The following is a 7,163-nucleotide window of genomic DNA, read 5'->3' on the forward strand; positions in this document are numbered from 1 at the left end:
TCGGTTAAGCATCTGAGTTTGGGTCAGGTCATGATCTCATAGTTCATGGGTTTAAGCCCCGTGTCAGGATCTGTACTGACAGCTCAGAGACTGGAGCCTGCTTTGGATTCTGTGTCTCCCCCTCTCTCTCGCCCTCCGCTGCATGTGCCTCTGTCTCTCTCTGAAAATAAATTTTAAAAAAATTAAAAAAAAACAAAAAACAAAAAAACCCTCCCATCCTCTTGGGTACCCCAAGCCCTGCACTGACTATGTTCTGATCTGTGACCACAAGGTCTATGCCTTTGACCTCAGCTGAGGATCACTTGGACAACGCAGACATGGCCCATGCAGGTGGCTGCCTTTTTACCCCTCTTTTCCTCCTCTCATCAAGCCCCCCTAATTTTGAATAGGTAACCGGAGTTACCCTATTGGTCTCTGCCCTCCCAGAAATCCCTGGCTTTTACTTAAAGCACAATGCCCCACGTCATACAGGGACCCCAGGGAGAAAGAAGAATTCTAGACTTGGCCGCCTACACATTTGCATGACCAGATCTAGACCTTGATTACATCTCAAAAACTACAAGGATAAAAGATAATTTATACCCCCCACTACTCATTCCCCAGGTAAAACTGTTTTGTCTCTTGCCAGGAAGTCACTAGCATTCAGAATCATTGCTTGGCTCTGTTAGCCTCAGTAGTAGTCCTGAGTCAGGCCTGAGTTTGCGGTTTTAAGCTGGTAAATTTCGTGATAATTGGCTACGTAGTGGCATTCTCAGGCATACTTGGAAAGCTCGCTCACTCACTGCTGAGCCCTCCTCCCCTCTGATGCCTTCTGCTCATGTCCACAAAACTTGCTGATCGGCAGTGGCCTACACTTCCAGACGTCTTTCTGAGGGAGCTCTCATTTGGCTTGAGGGTGAGACAAGCTTTCCCCAGTCACCACCCGCGAGGCAGGCAGATAACCAGCGGATTCTGCCTCTCCTGTGAGCACTTGGAACTATCAGCACAAACAGTGGGGTGTTAGCCTTGATGCTTCCAAACCAGGAGAAAAGTCCCATTTTGTGTCTTAGAACGTAGCAGGATTCTCGCAGAGTCACGACAATGAGGCTTTCCTTTCCAGAGAGCAACTTTATTCCCGCCGACACTGCTCAGTTGGGTTTGTTCCCGAAGACCTGAGCCCCAAATGCCACGTGGCATAGTTTTTTGTACATTTTCCACTTCTTTGTCTCCCATATATGTTAATACGCAAACATGTGGTCTGATGAGTGGTCTCCTGTTATAGGGTGGTGAGGGATGATGTCACACATGCATATGGCCAGGTTGCCTTCCATTATCTTGGCAGTTTTTTCTTCCACATTCCTTAGGGAAGGGACCCTACCACATTCCCCACTTTGATGCTCAGACCCCTCTATTTTGAGTCAAAGATCATAATTTTGGTTTAGAGATTTCTATTTCCATAACATCATTATATGGGTGGCCGTCTTTCTTTCACCCATGGCCTCAATGAGTCTGGAGACAGACCGTGCAACCAGGGGAGGTAAGCAAGATGAGATTAAGCACCCTCCCCAAATTAGGGTAATTCCCATGAGAGTTTGGAATCCCCCCCGAGAGTTGAAAACCATCCAATACCTCCCCGGGGTTCCAACCATCCCAGGTCTGGACTGGGACATGAGCAACCCTTTTCATTTGATTTGTGATCTCCTCTATGACTTTTCTCTCATCATCTATCTGTGGGCAGCAGTTGCTCAGGTTAAACTTTTCGCAAACTTCTCCCTCAGAAGCAAGCAGGTGATCCAAGGCAAAGTAACTTTGATAGCACTGCACATTTTGGTTTGCTGCTTGGCTAGTGAGCTAAGAGCCCTGGCAGTTTCATTGGTTATACATTCTACAACTGCTTGCAGTCTGATTATGCAGTTTAGCATGTACGTCGGAGTGCGGCAGCCCCAGGACCCGTCCTCTGCCCAGGTGGCAGGGCCATAATATTGGATTAGATGCATGGGAGGCCATTCATCATCTTTCCATTTGCCAATCTGCAGGGCACGCCCCTTCCTTTGAGTCTCCCTATCTCTGTACATTTGAACTCCCAGATGTTCCCCGCTGGCAAGTGGGAGCAGGAAGAAAGATGGGACGAATAGTCCCCAGCACACGACCCTGACCAGCCTGAAGGAAGTACTGTATAGGCTGTTTTTCCACAAAACGTCTGCTGCATCTGCTGCCTCAGGGTTAGACTACCTATCTCACTGAAATCCCCCTTACGCCCTTGACAGTTGGGGGAGGGCGCCCATAAAGGATTTCATAAGGGGAGAGCCCGTTTGCTTACTGGGGCTCCCCCTGATTCTTAACAAGACTTCTGGCAACACCCGGTCCCTGTGCACGTGGGTTTCCTGGCACAGTTTACTTAATTGCAGCTTCAGGGTTCGGTTCGTTCGTTCCACCTTCCCGGAGCTCTGGGGTCAGTATGCCGCGTGTGACTGCCACGTGATCTTTAGCCCTTCTGCCACCAGCTGCACCTCCTCAGCCACGGGTGCTGGCCCCTTATCTGACCCCATAGTGAAAGGGACCCCAAACCGTGGGATAATTTCCTTTAGAAGAAGTCGGGCTACTTCACACTTCATGTGCCTTTTCTGTGCGAGTAGGGAAGGCTTCCACCCCAGCCTGAGAAAGTGCACACAAAGACCAACAGATATTCATGGCCCCGAGCCCGGGGGAGCTCCGTGAAGTCCACCATCACATTTTCAACTGGGGCTCCCCCGACACTCTGCACCTCGGGAGTGGCCTTGGGTCCCTGATGTGGATTATTCCGGGCACACGTTTCACACTGCTCATATACCGCCCGGGCTATGCCGGAGAGTCGAGGGAGGTAGAAATATTGGCTCCACATTGTCTCAAGGGCCGTCCGGCCAACGTGAGTTTCCTGATGGAACCGCTTGACAAAGGCTGGAACCAGGGTCTCAGGAATTGCTATTTGCCCGTCTCAAATTTCCACCATCCACCTGGGAGGTAGCTTCCATTTTCAGTCTTAAACCACATACTTTCACGGTGTGAGTAATTAGGGTCCCATTCTGCCGGCGGGTTAAGCAACAGTGCAGCGGTTAAAGCCGCTGATTCCACTGCTCCTTCGGAAGCTGCTAGCTTCGCCTCTCGGTCTGCCTTACAGTTTCCCCGTGCAGCCGTGGTGTCTCCCCATTAATGTCCCTGGCGATGCATGACTGCCACACTTTTAGGGGCCCACATAGCATCTAAGAGTTCAAGGATTTTCTAACCATATTTTATGTCCTTCCGTCCTGAGTTTACTAGACCCTTCTCTTTATCTAAGGCCCTATGGACATGGAGGGTGGTGAAGGCATATTTAGAGTCTGTGTATATATTAACACATATCCTTGCCGCCAGTGGGAGGGCACGGGTTAGCGCAATTAGCTCTGCCTTTTGCACCCAAGTCCCCTTCGGCAGGGGCTCTGCTTCAATGACAGAATTCAGGGCCACCACAGAATAACTTGCAAGACGCTCTGCCCTCTTTACAAAACTGCTATCATCAGTGAAATATTCAGTGTCGGCGTCTTTGAGGGGCTGATCCCTCAAGTCTCCCTCAAGTGGAGAACACCTTATCCATGACTCCAATGCAGTCAAGGTCTGGCTGGCCCGGCCCGACAGGCAGTAGGGTTGTGGGGTTCAGGGTTCGCACTACTTGTGGGTGAACGTGTGGCTTCTCACATAGCATTCCCTGATATATGACCATCCTGGCGTTGGTTAGCCAGTATCGTCCCTTTTACTCCACTAACGTCAATACTGAATGTGGCACTCAGACTGTCAATTCCTGTCTCATAGTTAACTTATCAGCCTTCAGATACCAGGAGGGCCATGGCTTCCAGTGCCTGTAGGCCGGGGAGGGGGGCGGGGCCGGCCTTGGGCCAGTGAGTCAAGTTGCTTGGAGAAATATGCCACCGGGCGATGCCATGACCCCAACAACCGAGTTAGGACTCCCACTGCAATACCAGCCAATACAGACACACAGAAAGAAAGGCTTGGTCGTGTCTGGGAGCCCTAAACCAGCTGCATTAGTAAGGGCTCGCTTTATTTCCTCGAAGGCCTTCTGCTGTACTGAGTCCCACATCAGGGGCTCCCTCTCTTCCCCCCTCACAGAGGGGTTTTGCCAGGACTGAAAAGTTAGGTATCCCGATCCTTCAGAAACGTGCAGCCTGAGAAACTCCCGGACCTGGCACCAGGGTTCGGGGCCGGGATCGAGCAGATGGCCTGCTTCCTCTCTGGGCCGAGCTGGCACTGCCCCCGGGACAGGTGGAAGCCAAGATATTTCACCTTTTCCTGACAGACTTGGGCCTTTTGCCTCGAGACCTTGTAACTGGTTTTCCATAGGAGGGCAAGGAGCTGCTGAGTCCCTTCCATGCAGCCCTCCCGGGACCTCCCAGCCAGCACGTCATCCACGTACTGAAGCGGGACAGTCATGCTGATCTGCGGGGAAGGCTTCCAAATGAGAGGCAAATGCAGTGCCGGAAACGGTTGGGGAGTTTTTGAAACCCTGAGGCAACCTGGTCGAAGTTAATTGGCCCGTGTCACCATTTTCAGGATCCTCCCATCGGAAGGCAAAGATCAGCTGGCTCTGGGGGGCCAGGTGGATGCAGAAAAAGGCATCCTTGAGGTCCAAACAGGGCAAGAAGGTGGCTTCAGCAGGAATGAGCCCCGGAAGTGTAGAGGGGCTTGGGACCACTGGGTGTATGGTGACAGTTACCTGGTTGACTGCCTGCAGGTGCTGAACCAGCCGGGAGTCATTTGTGCCTGGATTTTGGACAGGCAAGAGGGGCGTGTTCCAAGGTGACTGGCACGGCCGAAGGATCCCATACTTTAAAAGTCTCTCCAGCTGTTTTTGGATCCCGGTCTGTGCCTTGCAAGGGATAAAGTATGGTCTCTGTTGGGTGAGCTCTGCCTCGACTTCAGTTCCACAACCGCAGGTGGTATGTTTCAGGCCAGGCCTCGTGGGTTACCTTCAGCCCACACTCCTGGGATCTTAGAGGGAAGCTCAGGCACCGGTTGTGGTTCCTCCTTGAGACTGCAGAGACGCCACTCTTCCCCTTGAGGAATCGTCAGAGTCACAGTCTTTGCTTCTGGTTTCCGTAGGGTCAGAGCAGCCTGTCCGAGAGAGTGGAAAGTTATCTGGGACTGCAGCCTTCCCAACAGGTCACGGCCCATTAGAGCCACAGGGCAGTCGGGGAGGTACAGGAATTCATGGATGACTTCATGGCCAACTAAACTGCATCGTTGAGGCAGCAGGAAGGGACGGTGCGTCCGACTGCCTGAGGCCCCCACAATGGTGGCTTGTCTCTGTGAGAGGGGTCCACGGGTTGGGTCACTACTGAGTGTTTGCTCCAGTAGCCACCATAAAGTCAATGGGTTGCCCCCCCCCCCCACCATTCATTCAGACCATGGACTCCTGGGGGCCTAACAAAATACAGCCCGGTCTGTCCTAGTCCTCCTCGGTGGCTAGCCCCACAAAGTTGTCTTTGGGGGCCCCATGAGGCCTTGGGGCCCGTTGGTACCAGCCCTGGACCACATGGCCTCTTTCTTCCTGCTTGGGGCTTTGCTGAGAATGGTCCGGTCTCTGGGGACACTCAGTTTTCCAGTGGCCTTCCTGACGGCAATAAGTACACTGATTCCACCCTAATTTTGGTCTGGCGGGAGGCCTTCCCCCGCCAGTCCCCTTTCTGGCTTTGACCCTTTCCCTGCGGGGCACCTTTCCGGGAGCATTCTGACCGCTCCACTGAGGCGGCAGCTAACGAGCCTGCCTGTTTCGCATCTTTCTGCGTTCTTCCCTCTGTGCTGTGACAGTTCACCAACACCTGGGTTGCTACTTCTAACAACTGACTGGCATTCACGCCGGTGAAACCTCCCAGTTTTTGCAGCTCGCGCCAAATGTCCCCCTGGTCCCGACCTACGAAAGCCGCACGAACCATCTGCCGGTGAGTGGGCACTTCTGGATCAGGCGAGTATAGAGACGAAATGCCACATGCAGTCTCTCATAAACTGTCTCAGGCTTTCCTGGGGTCCCCTGGAGCACTTCTGATGTTTTACTCACATTTATGGCCTTTCCTCCCGCTTTCCAGGGGCTTCTGGATACCATTCAGTCCTTGCAAACCCTCCATCTATACTTGAGTCATTTGGGTCCTATTTGGGGTCCTCCTCAGGGAAGTGAGCCCGAGCACAGGCCTGGGGATCTAGTGTCCCAGCTGGGGCATTCTCCTCTAACCATTTTAGGGCTGCCTGGGTAATCCAGCGACGCTCCTCCGTATCGAAGAGGGTCAGAAGTTGGTGGCAGTCACCCAGGTAGGTTTGTGGGTTTGAATTATGGACCGCATTAGCTCAATCATAGCCTGGGGTTTCTCCGTATAGGAGGGTATGGTGCTTCCAATTTAGGAGGTCCGTAGTGGTAAAGGGTTGGTACACAAAAACACGCTGGCCTCCTTGGATCTGGCCTTCCTGGTTTCCCTCAGTGGCATCAGTAGGGCTCCCTGCTGTGGCTACAGGGAGGGACCGCCTCCGCTGGTCTGATTCTCTAGTCACCTTCCAGGAGGCATATGTGGTTTTAAGACTGGTGGTCTGGGTGAGTCAGTCACATTCGGGGAGGCCAGTGGTGCTAGGGGTGGTGAGGTCTCGAGACTAAGGACAGACTCGGATGGGGTTTCGGCAGCTAGAGTGGCTGAAGGCACAGGTGGCAGTGAGATGTCCAGTGGGACATATGGTGGTGGGGTTTCTTCAGGTTCTCCCGACAGTATGGGCTTTTTAATTTCTGGCCGGTATTTGGAGGAAGCTGTGACGTGAGCCATCCTAACTTTAAAGCTCTTTTCAATACAGAGTTTCAGCCAAGGTGGCCGGGACAGGACCAGGTCTTGCCAACAGTCAATGTAAGGAAATTGGTCTGGGTGGCCTGGGTCCTCTGCAATGACCCTCAACACTCAGCCAACTAGTTCCTTATCAAGTGAGCCCTCAGAGAGCCAGCCTGCCCCAAATGACAGCCAATCAATTTCACAGAATGTCCAGAGCTTTCCAGGAGTTAATTTCATACCATAATTCCCTGAATATCCCTCTTTGAAATTCCTCAACATACACTCTAGGGGAGTTGGTTTACCCTGCTTTCCACCCATTTCCTCCCCCTAACAGATGACTCTCATGCATAC

This window comes from Panthera tigris, chromosome X (genome assembly GCF_018350195.1).
Source record: "Panthera tigris isolate Pti1 chromosome X, P.tigris_Pti1_mat1.1, whole genome shotgun sequence".
Classification (NCBI taxonomy): Eukaryota; Metazoa; Chordata; class Mammalia; order Carnivora; family Felidae; genus Panthera; species Panthera tigris.